The following is a 20048-nucleotide window of genomic DNA, read 5'->3' on the forward strand; positions in this document are numbered from 1 at the left end:
CTCAAGAGTAGATCAATCACAGCTCACGACATGATGTCCCGAAACAGAACACTAATAAGAAACCTATACTGTAAGCACAACGTGCTCCGAAGCCACAATCATCTTCTATTCTTTCTTCCTATTCCCCCTCTACTACCCCCCCCCCCCCCCCCCTTCTCCCCCGACACGGTCGAGGCAGATGGCCGCCCACCCTAGAGTCGGGTTCTGCCTGACGTTTCTTCCTAAAGGGGAGTTTTTCCGTTACCATTGTCGCTATATTGCTTGCTCTGGGTGGATCTTTGTTGGTTGTAAAGTGTCTTGAGACAACTTGTTGTGATTTGACACTTTAATAAAATTGAATTGAATTGAATTGAATCATCAAATAGACAGAGCACTCTTACTTTGGAAAATACGATATTTGATTGGTTAGTTCATCAATCCCAAATCTGTCACCCATGTGATTTTCTTTTTTTTACTTTCTCATTGAAACGCATTAACCAGGCGTCCTACCGGTCATTCATTAACATGGAAAAAGCAATATCCGGGCAATTGTGGGCCAGGTGGGTTTCAAGTGTTAGAATGAATCAACACTAAGCCAGGAGGACCCAGGAATCAGGATACTACTAATTAGGGCTGAAACAATCGATTATTTTTGAAATTTTGATCAATCACTTTTTCGATTAATCAAATACTGTAATTGAGAAGCACTTTTTTGTTTATTATTATTGACGAAATCGAAGAGTCTGATTCGTACAACCACCATACACCCAACCGCCATCCCCTTCACACCACTCACACCCCCAACCACCATACACCCAACCGCCACCCCCTTCACACCACTCACACCCCCAACCACCATACACCCAACCGCCACCCCTTCACACCACTCACACCCCCAACCACCATACACCCAACCGCCACCCCTTCACACCACTCACACCCCCAACCACCATACACCCAACCAACCCGCCATCCCCTTCACACCACTCACACCCCCAACCACCATACACCCAACCAACCCGCCATCCCCTTCACACCACTCAACCACCATACACCCAACCAACCCGCCATCCCCTTCACACCACTCAACCACCATACACCCAACCAACCCGCCATCCCCTTCACACCACTCACACCCCCAACCACCATACACCCAACCACCATCCCCTTCACACCACTCACACCCCCAACCACCATACACCCAACCAACCCGCCATCCCCTTCACACCACTCAACCACCATACACCCAACCAACCCGCCATCCCCTTCACACCACTCAACCACCATACACCCAACCAACCCGCCATCCCCTTCACACCACTCAACCACCATACACCCAACCAACCCGCCATCCCCTTCACACCACTCACACCCCCAACCACCATACACCCAACCACCATCCCCTTCACACCACTCACACCCCCAACCACCATACACCCAACCAACCCGCCATCCCCTTCACACCACTCAACCACCATACACCCAACCAACCCGCCATCCCCTCCACACCACTCACACCCCCAACTTGTATTTGATTTGGTCACATTCATCACAGTATGTACACTAACGATTTGTACAGTTCTGCATTATGTGCCAGCAGAGGTATGTGTACTGTATGTGTGGCAAAGTGACAAATAAACGTGTTTTAAATTATTATTATATCATTCTTTGCTTGTTTATTTTTAAACAATATTTGAAAAAAATGTATTTTTTGACCCATGTGTGTAAACCTGGTGTAATACAAAAACATGTTTTGTTCTTAAAGTATGAAAGGAACAATTGATGTAATGTTTTGTGCTCATGAAAAACATTTAGCCTACTTGGGATATCAAATGATAAAAAGATTTGTTTTAAATACAGCATTTCTGACCCACGTTGTGTATTAGAAGGGGTGTGTGCATCAGAGGGATACGGATACATACATATGAAATCACACCCGTGTGAAGTGAGGGCCGCTAATTATTAGTGTGGTTGCTCAAAGGGCAACCAGACTATAGTTATTGTCACACTTTATTATTCTTCTGAAGTAACGTACCTAACTTCCACTGTGATTGGCCGAGCTTTACACAACGTTTGTAGTAGCTAATTGGCTGTTGTTGGTTACATAACCAATCTATGTTTTACAGTCGTTTATAAATTCCCTTGAGGCAATTTTTCAAAATTGCGACTTTTCTAGTATATTAATGTTGCTATGATTAGGTGATGTAATGATGATGTAAAACAAACGGTGTCAAAACAAACATTAAATTGTCTTTATTGTTAATGGAATTTAATGTTTTTGTTAGTGACAAGATGGCGTACATTTTCCCTTCATTGTCAATGGCGATTTTAAAACAAACATTGAACTATAAAAACAAACATTAAACCTGTATATAACATCCCAAATATCACGTGTCATAGATATTTATGATGAATTCCTGTTCTGTTCTTTGACTATATAGAAGTGTCTATTTGTACGTCTCTAAATGTTTTGATGAATTGAACATGGTGGACCCTCTTGTAAACAAGTGTAATGCTTAATTGGGTCGTCCACTCACAGTTAACAGTCTTTGTGTTGAGTTTGTGCTTGAAATGTACTGTAATTCTGCAAACTGTTAATAAATATTTCAATCAATCAATCAATCAATCAATGTCATTGTCATACAGACTGATGCCATAGACTAGGCACACCGTTATTAGACCACGTCTTGCATTGTTATATCTTTGAATACAGTGAAGAAACCCAGAAATAAGTTATTTGAATGTTGTGTTGAACATCGCATGGGGTACATGCACATGCAGCACACCTGATGTATTGATTTGTTGTTTTGTTTAAAGTATCATGGCTGAGCAGTCAGTCCTGGAATAATTAAGGAACCCAGCACACGTCTCACAGTCCCAGATCCTTAGATCTCCATTCATTTCCAGCTCTGCCTCCAATGAATCTCAAACACTGTCGCAACTCATCCTCGGCGCTCTGATCTCATCCAGTCTCTGCTTTGAATTTAGAGGGCTTGATTTGGAGGACTGAAGCCACATTTCATGCACGTATGTGTCAAGCATCATTTACTTGATTGAATACTGGTATCGCACACCACAAATAGCAGATCTTAAAGCTCACTTGAGAACTTGTATAGCCGATATCTGTGGTGTGTGACACAGTGTGGGCAAAAAAAAGGACAAAAATCAGGCATCACTGTCAAAAGGAGCTTTGGGGATACGGCGGTAATGGCGGTCAGCTAATAACCCCAATGTGAGGTCTGGGCGAGCAGTGGCGGCACATCAACGGGGGCTGGCTCAGTGCTGCCTGTCAGGAACCATTTACCACAGGCAGCTCTGCGCCTAATGGAACATCTGAGTCAATAAAAACAATCATCACCGCCAATCCCACTGAAAGCAAGGAAATCATTTTAGCTGGTCAAGGAAAACACGCCCGAGGTGCTTGAATCTATCTGTCCACGGAGCATCTTGATGTTGCACTCAGATGCACAATCTATTACAGTCCACAATCTTTTGTTTTTACATTGACGATTGTGGCGTTGATTCTTCGCAGCTGTCACGTCAAGTCAAGTCCATTTTATTTATGAAGCATGTTGGAAAAACAACCGTCAACCAAGGTTGACAAAAAAGTACAACAATGTTACACAAAATATACAAAAACACATAAAATACAAAGTTATAAACAAAGAAAAGAGCCACAAGAAAAGAGTCAAAGCATTACTCCATGGAGACAGACAGACAGACAGACAGACAGACAGACAGACAGACAGACAGACAGACAGACAGACAGACAGACAGACAGACAGACGTGTAACACGGAAGCACAAACTGCAGCTTCCTGAATGAACTGAGAGTTTATTTAACTGCATGAGGATCCCCTGCTGCTTTATTTCAATTCCAGCAGTGCATGTTGGCGTTTTTGGCCGGGGACACACAGAAATCCATGTGTTGTACTCTAAATAGAGTACAGAGTCAGACATGATCACTAGCAATGTTTTTTCATCCCCTGCCTGGCTTAATGAACTGCTCTCAGCATCCATTCAATACCCCCTTCAACCAGGACCTGCATGTGCCTCTGAAAGGTCAATAGCTGGACAGTGTCTTTGAGTGGCTTTCTTCCTCTCACTCTCTAAGACCCCCTTAGGCTAATGGTGTTCAATGGAGAGCCCCCCCGCATGACATTCCCTAGGGGCCGTTCCCAGATATCCGCCCATGATACCTAATCTGAGACCATTAGCTGCTCCTCCCAGCCATGAAAAAAATGAAGAAAACAGCTCTCCAGCATCCAAGGAATTAAAAATTAACCAGCTAATATCCATTTGTCTGATGGCTCGCTCCGCCGCGGTTGAAACTGCAGATTCCCCTTGTGGTGGTCTGTGAGGGATGACTCGCGGAACCCAATCTGCCTGGGGAAACGCTGACAGCAATGGCAGGAAGGGGCAGGGGAGTGGGAGCCTGTCCATCACATCCATCAACAACACTGGCTTACCTTGAGAACAGCTGGCTTAGTTCAGAGACAGACAGACAGAGAGACTAAAAGAGAGACGCACGCACGCACGCACGCACGCACGCACGCAGGCAGGCACGCACGCACGCACGCACGCACGCACGCACGCACGCACGCATGCACGCACACACACACAAAGATATATGAATTCTGGGTAAGGGTATACCACATCCTATGTCATATAGCTGCACTGAACTATAGGTCTTGGTGTTTTGCTGGTGACTCCAATGTTGATGGGTGTAGTAAGGGTGTGTGTGTGTGGAGGGGGGGGGGGGGGGGGGGCATTGGGGTGTGTTTACTGTTTACAAAGCCTTCTGAGCTGTGGATTTAATTCAGTGAAATACCGGGATGGGAGGAGCTCACTCCATAATCTTACTGACAGCCATCCCATCCGCTCTCCGCTGACATGTTTTTTTTTACCTGTGCCTTCATCCTTGGGATGGAAATGATCACATAGTGATATTTGTCAGGTGAAAGAAGCGCTGGTTTCTTTATTTAGTAACGAAGGCTCCTCTCAACAGCATGTGAAATATGGGCTGTGAAGGTTGGCCAATGGGCTCACAGCTCCAAAAAGTAGACAGATCTACAAATAAGGCTACAGCTTTTGTTTTTTTATTTACTTCCAAACATTCCGTGCAGGATTATTAACGGTACAAGCCTGTGGAAAACTAACACAAAAATACATAATAATACTGGCCAAAAGCAAAGTAAAAAAAAATTGGACAAAAGAAATAAACACTTAAAGTAAATTAAGGAAAGTAAATTAGAGTTAATTAAGGAAAAACAACAAACCACGGCATTTCTCTTTATAAGAACAAATTGCTATCGTATTTGCAGATGATGCAAAGCTTTTTCACTGCGTAAATGAAAGTGTGCTTCACCAAAACACACAATGTACCTCTCCCTACAACAAAGCTGTGTTAAAGCCCTTGGCACTGTCCTCCATGTTGCAGAATGTAAAGCAATTTATGCTCTTTGTCGCCACCTCTATACTCTCCCAGCTCCCTTGTCCTCAAGGGGCTCGTCAACTTGCTGGCAACAGCGCTTCTCTCCTTTTACCGCTGAGTGGCTAACTACTCAAACCACAAAAAGGAAACTAAAAAACAAAGTGGAGGAGGAAGATTTTCTTCCCCATCACAGGCTTGTTCCTATTCCCCATCCCTGTACTGGAATTTTCTGCCTTTGATATATATATATATTTTTAATAACCAAAGGCTCTTTCCAGTGTTGCCAACTCACTGAGTTTCTGTAGCCTTCATCTCATTCCAGACCCCTCTCAGCATTGCTCCCCCCCCCCCCCCCTCTCTCTCTCTCTCTCTCTCTCACACACACACACAATCCACGCACGCACGCACACAATCCACGCACGCACGCACGCACGCACGCACGCACGCACGCACGCACGCACGCACGCACGCACGCACGCACGCACGCACGCACGCACGCACGCACGCACGCACGCACACACACACACACACACACACACACACACACACACACACACACACACACACACACACACACACACACACACACACACACACACACACACACTCTCTCTCTCTCTCTCCCTCTCACTTACTCATCTCTTTGTATTCTTTCTTTTAAATATCATTTTCTTGAAAATGCTATACTTGAGCCTTTTGAAGAGCAAAGAAAATTTCTATGACTAATGCATTTCTCTCACTACTTTAGAGGCAAGCTTGTGACCATGTACTGTATAATGCTTTTCCACGTAAACACATCATATCATATAATGTCCACTTTTAAAAGGAATTTACATCTCTATCTTTATGATTATTTGATTGTTAAGTCAACTTTTATGAATGTTACGGACACTCCTAAAAATGTAAGCAAAAATTCTTATCATTTATACCATCAAGAGCTTCTCCATTGACATTGAATTACATTCTATCTTTGACTGATATAATGCTCTTTCAAGCCTTTACGTTTTAATAAGCTTGATTTCAATTCATTCATTGAGGGATAATTCTGAACCACAAATTGTGCCTATATGATGTTATTGTAGATAACAGCCACCATGTCCACAAATCTGTACTTCATAATCAGTGGTGCAGCTCCAGGATTTGTTTGTTGCCAAGGCATGATTCTCTAGTTTCTGTTTTTTTTATAGATATTAATACGAGATTACGTTCAAATATCTTGACTTAGCAGGGCAAATCTTCAGAAATGTGCAGTGTGTTTTATATTTGAGGCTATGATTTTCTTTCTGTAGACAATATGGAAAATTAACGTACGAGATTAAAAATAAAGTCTTCAGAGCATACTTTAATTGGTATACTTTAAACCTAAGATTCACATCACGGAAAATACCAATACAACATGTTTTCATACCTATATTGTGCCTGCACTGTAATTTATTCCTGTTGGAATCAGTGTTGGCAAGATTCACAGTTGAGATCATATCTCATAACTGTAATCATTAACATGTTTGGCTGCATGTTGGTTAATGATACAACTATGTCTGCGTGTTCTCATTATTAACTTCCTTTATTTATTAACTGCCTCTGTGAATATTGTGCTGACATTGTGCTAGAGAGTTATGACATGCAAGTGCCTTATCCTATCATTACAGAATGAAGACACACTCCTTTGTATTCACTGCAGCTTTTTGTGTGGTTGATGTTTCAGTCCAAAGTCCTGTTCTCACTATACTCAAGGTGAGACCCTTCATAAAGTCCTGTTCTCACTATACTCAAGGTGAGACCCTTCATAAAGTCCTGTTCTCACTATACTCAAGGTGAGACCCTTCATAAAGTCCTGTTCTCACTATACTCAAGGTGAGACCCTTCAAATTCAAGTTTTTGTAATATCTCAAATGTACTAATGTAAACGAGTACAGTAGGTGAAAGTATCCCTACAAGCTTCAATGAATTGCAGTTTAAAAATAAAAGGAAAATGTAGAATAACCAAACAACAATCACATACATACATACATACATACATACACCCAGTGAATAGGCAGGTTGCCCTTCACTGGTAACCTTACTTTGGATTTTAAATATATTAAGGTATTGTAGGCTGGGATTTTACTAAAAAGCCCCCCTTTTAAATACATACAGACATACAGACTTACAGACAGACATACATACATACTTATATGGTATGCCATCTGGTGGCTAATGAACCAAACACACATTCTCAGAAGTTGAAGCAGTTTTAGAGGACCCACTTTTAGGCCAGTGCAACAGAGCATGCTTTTGCCTTTTTTAAAACCTTACCCATTTTAACCAAATACATACATACATACATACATACATACATACATACATACATACATACATACATACATACATACATACATACATACATACATACATACATACAAATAGGCAGGTTGCCCTTCACTGGTAACCTTACATTGGATTTTAAATATATGAAGGTATTGTAGGCTGGGATTTTACAAAAAAGCCCCCCTTTTAAATACATACATACATACAGACATACATAATACATACTTATAAGGTATGCCATCTGGTGGCTAATGAACCAAACACATTCTCAGAAGTTGAAGCAGTTTTAGAGGACCCACTTTTAGGCCAGTGCAACAGAGCATGCTTTTGCCTTTTTTTTTTAAAAACCTTACCCATTTTAACCAAATACATACATACATACATACATACATACATACATACATACATACATACATACATACATACATACATACATACATACATACATACATACATACATACTTGCATAGTCCCCAGTGAATAGGCATGTTGCCCTTCACTGGTAACCTTACTTTGGATTTTAAATATATGAAGGTATTATAGGCTGGGATTTTACAAAAAAAATACATACATACATACATACATACATACATACATACATACATGCATACATGTAAGGGAGTATATTGACAGTCATATATTCACAGTTATAAAGCGATTGTGCCACTGTAACAGCAATGGAGTGTATTTACAGTCATATATATAGTACATAAAGCCCTGTGCTGTTTCATGTAATTCAGACTATTTCAGTCAAAATGGCTGGCATACAGAGTACTCTGAGCTCCAAAACAAACTTCTTTTTAAACCTCAAGTGAAATATAGGAACTATGGTTAGACCCCCCCGGCATTTCTGCTTTATTTGTTGTAGAGATAGGAAAGGTAGAAGAGAGAGAAGGCTGATATGCAGCAAAGAGCCTCAGGTCATTTGAACCCGGACCAGGCTGTTGGACGGACAAAACCTTATTTATGTTAGTTAGTTAGGCTATGTGCTCATACCAGGTGAGGGATGCCCCTCACTACAGACTACTTTTATTCAGGAATGTCTTCATCTATACAAGATGAGCAGCCAGTATGGTAACGTACACATACCCATTCCAATGTGTCATCAAAAAAGTAAATCTATGTGAGTCAGCCATAACCATAGCTATAATCAAGGAGTTCCCAATACAGCTACGCCCAAATCAGGCGCAAACAAATCAATCGGCTCCATATATGGGAACAAAAGAGGGCATGCCCATATATGGGCATATACTGATGACATCAGCGATCCAACATGTGGCTTTGTGTGTGGGTCGCCCCCTGGGTCGCCCCCACCCCCCAGACGTGACATCAACATAATAACATAAATAATGTGTCTATGTCTACCCTCCACCCCCTGTGTGATTTCATGATCCTGACATCATCATCATCAACATGATAGCCCCTCCTATTCTCAGCTTTGTGTGTGTGTGTTTGTACCACTGAATGTGATGATTTGATTGACTGAGCGCCCCTCACGTCACATGAGTGTGATTTTGCAACCACTTCTATAGAGAGCTACTGTATGTGTGTCCCTGGCTGCCTGGCTGTGTCCCTGGCTGTGTCCGAGCACGAAAATAGCGTTTGCGCAACAGCCTAATACACACATAATAATGTATATACGATGATTCGGGGTGTTACAGTACAGTACAGTACAGTACAGTACAGTACAGTACAGTACAGTACAGTACAGTACAGTACAGGGACCCCCTGGGGACCCCCACACGGTAACTCTGTCATTTCTCAACCATTTTGGACGTGGGGCGGCTCGCCGGAACCGGCCCGGTCCCCTGGGCGCGTTCCTGGGGGTCTGTATGTTCTGGGGACCCCCGGGGTCCCCCACACGGTAACTCTGTCATTTCTCGACCGTTTCGGACACGGGCGGCTCGCCGGAACCGGGGCGGCACCCTGGACGCTTTCCTTTGGGTCTGGAACCCCCCCGGGGACCCTCACACGGAGTTGCACCACTCACTTCACACGGGTGTGATTTTTATTCTACTCTTAGATATATCTTTATCCTGTCCTATTTTCATACTGTAGTGCTGCTATGAGAACTCAATTTCCCTTACAATCTATCAACTTTATTGTCACAATTAATTAAAACACAATTACAGGTAACAGTGAGGTGAAGCTCTTGTTTATGCAGGCTTTCACATTTGGAGCTCAGGGAGCAAAGAGAAAATAATTAGCAGAAAATAATTAGACGTAATATAGACACTATGCCTATTTCCTCAGACACTGACGTAAAATTCTCCATTCATTCTCAATGGGAATTTAATGTTTGTTTAAGACGAAATTTGTGGGCGGTAACTAAAAGATGAGCATAAAAATCTGGAGTCATACTGTACAGATGACTGATGTCACAGGCTGACCACATGAAGGTCAAGATCAATGGAGCCAATGCAACCTTTATGTTGATCCCGAGATCCATGTTATTTGATTGTTACGGTGTGGTTCTACAGGAGGCTAACTGTCTGGTTGTGTCTGGAGCTAATCTCGCAAACCACAGGACCGATCAGTGTCAAGTTTCTTGTGCACACTGTCACTATAGGCCACAGAAGTATACCTCCACTAATTTTGTTTCACAAATGTTTTATACTTTTTTAAATATTTTACTTGATGGATGGAAATCAATGGAGCCCTGATTGGGCTGAAGGCACTTTGGAGTCGTACGTCCTAAATAATATGTCATACAAACATGACTGACGGCAGTGATGACTGATGACACACACTGGCCACATGAAGTATGAGATCCACACTGGAGCAACTTCCCATGTGGATGCTGACAGCCACATGATTCAACTCAGTCTAATTGTTTCCACAAACAGAAAACTGTACTCGTGACTCGTGAGTCTATAGGTTGAATATTATGGTCAATTCCAGCAACATTGGATGCCTTGAGCCATCTATTCATATAGTCAACCTATTATTCCATAATTCATCCAAATAACAGGGAGCATGAAATTGTCATTTAGTACAGCTACATGAAAATACAAGTTGTTTCATCATCTGGAAAATCGGATAAGAATGTTTGCCGTGTTTATACCAAAAGAGAGCAATTATTTAATATCACATTCATCTTGATACTTTTAGCACTGAAATATGGGTATATTTTTCCTGTTCACTGTTCAGTTGGATGATGAATTCACTCAATTGTAACTTGGCTGTCTCTAGGTAACCTCAGTCATAATTAATGTGCAGTTCTAGTACAGCCACCGTGAATTGGTTACGATAATATCACCATTATATTAAAAAAACATAGTGCTGTCCAAATAGTTTGGGAGATTACACATAAACTTGCATAGTGTATGAGATAGCTGTAGATGCTGTTATGCAAAGCAAATTACATTACCATAGGTGCATACAGTACACTGTTAGCGTAGGTGTAAATCCCCACAGTATCTCTGGCAGCTTTAGAACCATAATCTACTGACCGAGCAAGAATAAAAATTATACGAATTGATACAGATCCACCCCCACCCCGCCCCCAGCACACACATATGCACGCACGCACACATGCACACATTCACACGCACGCACGCACGCACGCGTGCGCATGTCCCGTGCGCACACACACCCCTCCCATTTTCTTATCACTCTCCTCACAACTAGCCTTTCTGTGTCCTTTGTAAGGTTGTTTGAAGGTCATCTGGATTGTAAACATGAGATGTCTGTCTCTGTAGCAGAAGAAAGGGCTTCATGTTGGTCACCAAAGATAGGGAATAGAATAATGGCATTATTGAGCAACCAAGAACTGATTCTTCTGTCTGGAACCTGCATATTGATGGTTACTGTTCATACCCTCCTGTGCATGGATTGGCTTTGTAGTGACCTCTTGTCTGGCTACACCATTGTGTGGTGATCAAGGTTACTATTATTCCTCAGCTAATGACATGGCAGAGTCTTTTATGTGTGCCTGTTTCTATGTGTGTACTGTATATGCAAAAACATATCACTTGTGGGAGTATGTGACTGTGAATACTGAATAGAATTTGCATGTCTGGCTTCCCAATGTGTGGGAGACATTAATTGTCTTGGTGAAAAGCCAACAGATGCAGACAATGATTGCTACAGTTATTAGGGTGGTATAGCCAGGTTCTGCCAAGTTAATGATTGAAAATGATAAGGTTAGAGGGTGGAGCAAATGGGTTGTCAGAATCCTAAAGATTGTCCAGGTCCTCATTACTGGGGACACCAAAAACACTGACAGTGTTTTGTGTCCTGCAAGTTCAAGTGAGACGCTTGAGTGCTCAAGCACTAACAGCCAAGCTGCACTGTAAGCACAAGCCCTCTCTGGCCCCCTCTCTCTCTCTCTCTCTCTCTCTCTCTCTCTGCATCACCACTCCCATACAGTACGTAAGTAACACTGGAGCCAAAATGAAATCCTGAGTTCATCCATGACTGTCTTCAACTCTTCATAGTACCATTGAGAGATGCAGGAGTTTGATGCATTCAGGTAACATTTAAACAACGTTTAACACATTTGCAGCAGTGCAATGGTATGTCTGTATGTCATGGTGGGACAGTACACATACTTCATCATCTCACAGCCTTTGTCACAGTTTTTTTTTAAAAGGTGTGTGTAAAGCCTATATAAAGCTGAAATATAATTACTTCGAGTTGCTCTGTATAGTCTGTAGGGCTATACATGTATCATATACTGTTCACTTCACTCTAAATAGACCCAATTCAGTCTGCATATAAAACTGATGACTAAATGTAGAACAATTAGGTGAAAGAAAGCAGTATACAAAAAAACAAGGGTTAATTAGTTTATTGCTCGCATTTTGGACGTTATTAAGTTACTGCGGGGTGATGAATGGACATGAGGCGAGTGTAGCCGAGCGAATCCGAAAATCCTAGTGTGCTCAACCTGTGTATGTGTGTGTGCGTGCGTGTGCGCGGGCCCCAGAGGAACGGGAGAAGCGTGACTGGGGAAAGAGAGAGAGAGAGAGAGAGAGGAACCAACCAACTCCTGCCTGGCTTCTACAGCTCTCTCCGGGAGAGTAATATGCGAGCGAGTGTGTGTGTTCGAAAGAAACTGTGAACAGCGTGGTAGAAAATAAATCGACTCAACAAATATTTAGTTGTCTCGTCTGATAGACAGACCAGGCAACAACAGCAACAAACAAGAAAATAAAGCCGTTCCTTCCTTCCAGCGAGAGTCGGGACTCGGGAGCTGCCTGCCGGGAATAGAACTACTGTGTAGTTGAAGAGACACGACCCTGCCTGGCCGTGCGTGTACCCGTACAGTACCCGGGATTGTACCTACCTACCGCGTGCTCCTCCGTCTCGCACTGGACTGGACTGGACTCGTATCTTTTATTTGTTTCCCCACGTTTTTCTCTCGTCTCGTCCGGTTGGGTTTTGAACTATTTGTATTTTTATTTGAAAGTGGATTTTTCTTCCCACGCTGCACGCCGAAGACGGAACTACTAAACGAAGTGCCGTGAGAGAAAGAAGGAGCAGAGAAATGCTAACGGCGGCCACGGAGTGCCGGGGATTCAGTAAGTAATGTCGTTATCTCTGTCTGTCTGTCCCCACATTGAACTTGAAGCGTTCACTCCGCAGTACGACGGTGTCGCTTGCCGACAAGACAACTGCCGACCGTACAAGGTACTTACACAAGGATGATACGGTCATACGGTCACCGTCGTCGGACGACGGGGTATACGCAAAGACTAGCTCGACAGGCTCGTAGATTACGAGAACTGTTCTTTTCGGCAAGCGACACGGCGTCGTGCTACTCCGAAATATGAGAAGGAATTAGTTTTCTCATTTTGTACAACTCTTTGGGAAGCGACGCGATTTTTGCGCATGCTTTTGCACATGTCTAAATATTGTGTAAAAATTAAGAAGAAAGGGGTCGGCGCTGGGCATTTCATGGGCTGACCAAAGCAGCATGGGTTGTTCAGCTCATCATCACACAGCCAGCCACGCATGCAGTTTGTTGCCTGTTTGTTGAATACTGTTAATGTGCAAATGAGAGCAAGACCCTGCTAGAAGGAGTCACACTGAAATGAATGCAATGCGTGGTGTTTTCTGGCACAGTAAGCACAGCTTCTGCTGTAGGAAGAAAAGCGCCCCATTTTCTAGATACGTGCACATAAACGGTGGATTAACATGGGCAGTGAATGCATAAACATTTTTGTTAAAACAAATATTGAGTGGTCTTAATGTCTGGAGCGTTTATTCCCGCAGAGCAGAGGAAACCCGCTATAATATTCTCTGTGAAAAGTACAGCCCCTGTGGTCTGGTCTGGTCAGGATCCGTGGTGATGTGTGTGTATGGGCTTGTGGGCGCTACAAGCTCGTCATGGGATTTGTTGTAATTGCTATATAATAACGATATAGCGTGTATTTTACTGGCCTAATGTAATTATGTAATTGTATTCCTCCAGTGAGTGTAGCAGTAGCTCTAGGTCAGTCTTAGTTTCGGGTGAGCTGGAGTGCGTGTGTGACTGCCTGAGCAGTGAGCACCCCCAATAAAGACAAGGGCCCCATTGTTTTTCACTGTTTATTGATACCTATCACTTAAACTGGTGTGTGTGTGTGTGTGTGTGTGTCACTGTGTGTGTCCGTGTGTCGCTGTGTGTGTCACTGTGTGTGTCACTGTGTGCCCATGTCATGTTTGTGTCATCACTAAATCACTATCCCTGCAGTAGGGCTGCAGAGAGACAGGTTCGACACCACACACAACCAATCTGTTTTCTGCAGTTGAAACAAGGCAAGGCTTTCAAAATGTGAACCATTAGTGAATGCAATTTTTAACATATGTTTTTGTGTCACACTGCACCGCTTCCCTGACATAGACGAACGTAAAGCTTTAACAAGATTAAAAATCAGGGAGCGTGTCTTCACTGAGGCTATATCTCGGGAGAGGTTTTCAGCATTGCATCAGTGCAGCTGCAGCCTTCTGTGGGTTTATTTAAAGAACAGATTGGAGACCGGTTCTGCTGGGTGCTGTTGAGTGACACTGAGGTAGTCTAACCCTCCAGCACCACCACCCACGTCCATACATGACACAGATTATATAGCCATTGTGGACAGCCCTAACTGTGAACCAAACTATAACGGGAATGACAGAGAACAGTATTAGTTTCTTGGAATTGCATCAGAGGCTTTATGCAATTCCGTACTGCATGTTAAGGTTTCACGCCTTATTCGCATTCTTACTAGTTGCAAATTAAATGACTTGAGGTTTTCCCTTTTGCCAGACATTATCCAGTATTCTAATTTCTATAGACTACTATTGTTCGAGAAGGTCTCTGATAAATTCCCTACTAAAAGTGTCAGTCAGTGGGTAAGGTGTTTAGATTCTTTACCAGTGGTGGGCAACTTTGATGATGGACAGGGCCACTATAGTTCCACACTCACTCCAGAGGGCCACATTGCATATTACTGTCGTATCAAAAATTGCATATCTACAAGCTCAAAGAGCTTGTAGCTTGTTTTGAGCTTGTAGATCAGCTATTTGTGCTATTTGAATTGAAATCCTGAATTATATTTTGCTATTTTTGAATTGGAATCCTGAAAAGTAACATTTCTATTTAATTTCAAATGCCTTTAATTATAGTTATGTTAACTTTATGAACTAAATACATTACATTACATGTACATTACCTACATACATTAGGCATAAAAATATAACTAGAAAAAGTGCCCCTCGTGGCACAGGTCTCCACCAGGCCAGGTCAGGTTGTGGCCTCCTGGTGGCGCTATAATAGGCCAATGTGAAAAGTGTGCCATTTGTTCTTATGCCTTTGATGGCAATTGGATGATTTGAGGCATTTTGTTCCAAAAATGTGTTTTTCAAAAATCCACCTGTTGGTGGCAGTGTGGCACTATAACAGGTCAATGTGAAAAGGGTGGGATATATTCCTCAGCCTAGTAGGAAAGTGCGTGAAAGATTTCACGTAAATTGCACGCTGCGTTCATGATTTGAGGCTTTTTGTTCAAAACGGGCCAATCCTGCAAACTTTGAAAGCCAATGTTAGCCAATTAGGATGGAATATGAAATATCAGACAAATCGGTCTTGAGCACATGACGATTTGCGGGATTTTTGGAAATCTGGAGGAGTAATATAAAAAATTAACTATGGTTTTACAACAGGCCATTCTGGAAAATTTGGGGCAGAGGTTCATCGTTGGCATCTAGGGAGTGTGTGTGCAAAGTTTGGCATCAACCGGGTTAATGGTGCCGGAGATTAGCTGGTAACGGACGGACGGACGGACACACATACGGACGGAGTGCAAAGCATACTCTCCCGGTCCCATGCCTTCGGCCTGGTGGAGAGTACAATAACATTTTAATACTACTCATCAAGCTACTAATTTAGACCGAAGTAATTCAAGCGAATCATGTTTGCATGTTTGGAATTGTAACGGCTGAAATAAATACTATATCAATATTCGGATATTAACCTGAGGGCCACATTAAGTGAAGCTGGGGGCCGCCAGTTGCCCATGTATGCTTTACCTCAATGTGTAGAATACAGTTATTAGAATATGGGTGCTTATTCTGTTGCAGAAGCCATGTGTTTAATTTCATTACATTAGGCACCAGGTGATGCTCTCTCCTGATGCTCTCTGGATTTGTGCCAAAACATTTCTACCTCACCTATTTTCTCCATCTTTGCTTTGCTTTGTTGTTGTAGGCTACATATTTGATCTCTTAAACCCATGCATGTTAAAGGTCATATTTGTTACTGAAGATGCAGGATTTCTTTCATGCTAGATCTGTTTATGTTTGGGATCTTTACTGAATAGGCAGATAACAAATTCATTCAGTTAAGAAGAAAAATTAAATAAATGATACATTTTGTTTGGAAACATGATGCATTCCTCAATTCATCAGTGGTATTTTAGACCTGAGCCAGTTGAAGTCAGTGAAATTGTTCAGGCTATAATGGGTATGACTTATTTAAATTAATCCACACTGTTCCCAAGGGAGGACTGAATGTCCCAGAATGCATCTCCTCCTCCCTGACATCTTTTCTCACTCGCCAAGAGGGTCAGCAGTCTAGCCAATCTCTCCGTTGGGCATGTTTTTGAATACAATGAGGGAAAATGGTGCAGTCACTTGCCAGGGTATTTCCCTAGCTAGCTATACATGCAATCCCCAACCTCCTGCAGAAACACACTACAGCTACCATTAATTAACTGTCTTTTCTTTGTTGTTTCACCTGTAGCGTTGTTTGATGTTAATTAAGCTTGAATTTGCTTCATGTATGGCCACAGAATCCAGACTATGATATCTTAATGGCTATTGTTGAGACTAACAATACCAGGCTCACTAGCTTGTAACTTTCTTAGTGGCTCTGTTTTGTCTAGCTGAGCTGAGTCTGTATCCCAGTGGACTCTGGTTCCTGCCCTCATAGTCATGGACGGTTGAACAGACGTGCCATAGCCAAAAGTAAGCCAAGTGGACGATTGGGATTTGGATTGCTTCGTCCATTGCTCCGTGCAAATCGATTGACCCACTCACCTGTTTCCTTGTACACTTGAATGAGCAAGAAAGGAGACAGAGATACCACCCTGGCCTTCTGTATTACTATGACAAAATATTTCCATGGTTTGAAAAATAATTCTAATCCACTGTTGGCAGTCAAATCCCATCAAAGTCAATGTGGAGCAATTCTTTTAAAGGTCACCCCCCTCCCCCAATATTACTGTTGTCAGCTTGTCAATCATCTTTTCAGTCCAATATACAAAGAGCAGATAGGTATCAGTCTAGGTATGTCAATGTTCCAGTGTATGACAAAGTTCATGTCAGATTTTACAGCCATTTTCTGATTGGCTTAATTTCAACATGATGTGTTTGTGTGTAGCAGGCCATGTCCATCACACTCTCCTCACCACTTCTAAGTTCTAAAATGGCTCGGTGAGTACACAGTGAAATCTTCAGTGTTAAAGTCCTGGACGCGTTTTTTTTTTTTAAATCTGAAAAATGCATCAGTGTGCAGATGCCTTTAGCCGAAATTATTTATTTGTAATTGTAACTCAAAGAGTGTACAAATGTAACCAAATAGCATTAACCATGTAAATCCTATATACCGGTAGTTGACTTGGCACTAAATCTCGACACTGATTACGTGACAGGTTGTGAGCTTATAGATCTGTATTTTTACATAATGTTTGTTCGCCTATTATGACATGCCCAATGCCGTAATAAGGACAATAGGGTTCATGTGGTTAATTATTTCTGAGAGTTTGAGGATTTTACAATGTAACAGCGACAGAGGCTTGTCCATTAGTCTCCACACGGATCTGTATGTGCTTGCATAGTTGCATACGTGTCTGTGTAGGGTATTTCCTAGGAAGCCCAGGCTGGGGCTGTTAGCCAGAGCATCTGCCTTAGCTTCCTCATTTGCTGGTTGCTCCCTGGCAGGGTGATTGGCACTGTTAAAGAGCCTCAGCCCTCTGTGGCCACACGTTGAAAAAACCACTCGGCACAAACCTCTCCCAGCTGATGCTTTCTCATGGTTTCCATATGGGCAAAATCTGGGTAATTTCAGGGCCCTGGAGTTCTAATGAGAGGTTTTGCCCATAGTGTGTTGGTCTGTGGTGGGCGGGATCAACGTTTCTGGGCTTTATGAGGGATTATAAGTGCTCCGAGACGCCTTGCTGGCCCACTGTCAGGGCGTTGGCACAGAGGAGCCCAGAACTATTTATTTTAATCGGGCAAACTGTTTTGAACGATGGCGCTCTGGGGCATGGCAGATAAAGACTAAAGAGGCCAGACTTTAACCAAAGTTTGAATCAAAGGCTGCAGATTGGGTAAGCTACTGAAGGCCACATCCATCAGATAGAGGACACTGCTTGAAAGAAAGAACTGACACACATATACGTTAGTTGAAGACATTATGCTTTTCCATTCAGTTCTGAATATAATGCATCTCACTTAGTTTGTCAAGTAGGATGCCTTAGGCAGCTGCTATTGGCCTATTCAGCATCCCATCCCCACTTAAAGACAAGGCGCTCTCAGTAACACGCATGGTGGATTTTTAACAATGCCTGTTTCTTAATGTCAGCAGCGCAGAGGGAAGGCTGATTTAGTACACTGTCGACGAGGGTAATGCAGGAGCAATTTGACTGCTGATTGAAACCAGCTCTCACATTTCAGAGTCCACTGGTGGCATTATAAACCATTTACACTGATGTTTTACAGGGTATCCCTGTATTTGGGGTAAGTGGAAACAGACACAGGATCCAAAAATGGCCTGAGCCACTCCCAGTGGCCTATTTTTAGCCATCTTTTATGTGTGATTTTTTTCCCCCTTTTCTTTTAAAGATTATGTTAACGCCTCCCAGTTAAACCAGCGATGACAGTGAAAGGTCAAATTGCAGGTTAATCATAAGTCTGGTTTTCATTTTTGCTGAATGACACCCCCCCCCCCCCCCCCCACACACACACACACACACACACACACGTACACTCAGAAAGCCTTACATACCCAGATTTCTCCAAAAACATAAGCTGTTTTGCACATACAGTACTGTACTATTGTTCGTTTTTTTTCACCCTTTTTTCTGGAGTCAAAATCCTTGAGGCCTTGTTGTATAAGTAATATTCATATAAATTAAGTCTGCATGACTCTGTGTGTTGTAAGCTGCTATTACTAGTTGGCAAGCCAAAAAGAGAACTCCTTGCTAATCTGGGCCTAAGAAAGATGTATATCAAATATGGCCCACTTTTACCCCAAAATGCCTCTAACCTCCTTATAGAAGGCCTTTTTCTGAATAATTGAACTTTATATGTAAATGCAAGGTGGGCGTGGCAGTTTCCCCACTAAGGAGTGGTTGTAATGAAAAATAAATGTTAGCAATCAACTCAGAATCACGAAAAACCCCTAGTTTGACCCAGCACAAGTTACTTAAGGCCAAATTAAACATTTTAGATTTTTGTAATATCGGTTATCGGTACCCCGACTTTGATCAGTTTTTTTAGGGGTTTCCCACGGGATTTGAATTTCAAAACTTTTAAACATGTTATTAGACACCTATGAACACACTGGTAAAGACATTTCTTGGTAACAATTTAGTTCCCAGATTTTCATAGGTTTCCCTTACTACTTGTTTTTATCAGTACTAGTTAAAGAGGAATTTGTTGTAAAATAACTATCCCCTTTAATGTGCTGGAGCCAATATTAGAGATAATTAGGCCTGACATTTTCAAAAGTGAATGAGCACTGTTGACAAAATAAGCAACACTGCTGCCCCTGCAGTATTTTCAGTGTTTCCAGTCTCTCTTAGGGAGGAGGTTTGTTAACAAGCTGGATTAACAAACTGGGCATGAAATATTAATCTGGT

The 20048-nt window shown here is 42.4% G+C and overlaps 1 protein-coding gene across 1 annotated transcript in view; it reads left to right on the plus strand.

Moving 5' to 3' along the window:
* The first annotated feature begins 12661 nt into the window (after window positions 1–12661).
* ptprfb (protein tyrosine phosphatase receptor type Fb) overlaps window positions 12662–20048 on the plus strand; it is a 208724-nt gene continuing 201337 nt past the window's right edge. Inside the window, exon 1 of the mRNA XM_079529334.1 lies at window positions 12662–13244. The gene's annotated coding sequence lies outside the window, so the exon portion shown is untranslated. The remainder of the gene's footprint in view (window positions 13245–20048) is intronic.

Source organism: Electrona antarctica, assembly GCF_951216825.1.
Source record: "Electrona antarctica genome assembly, chromosome: 19".
In the NCBI taxonomy this organism is placed as follows: Eukaryota; Metazoa; Chordata; class Actinopteri; order Myctophiformes; family Myctophidae; genus Electrona; species Electrona antarctica.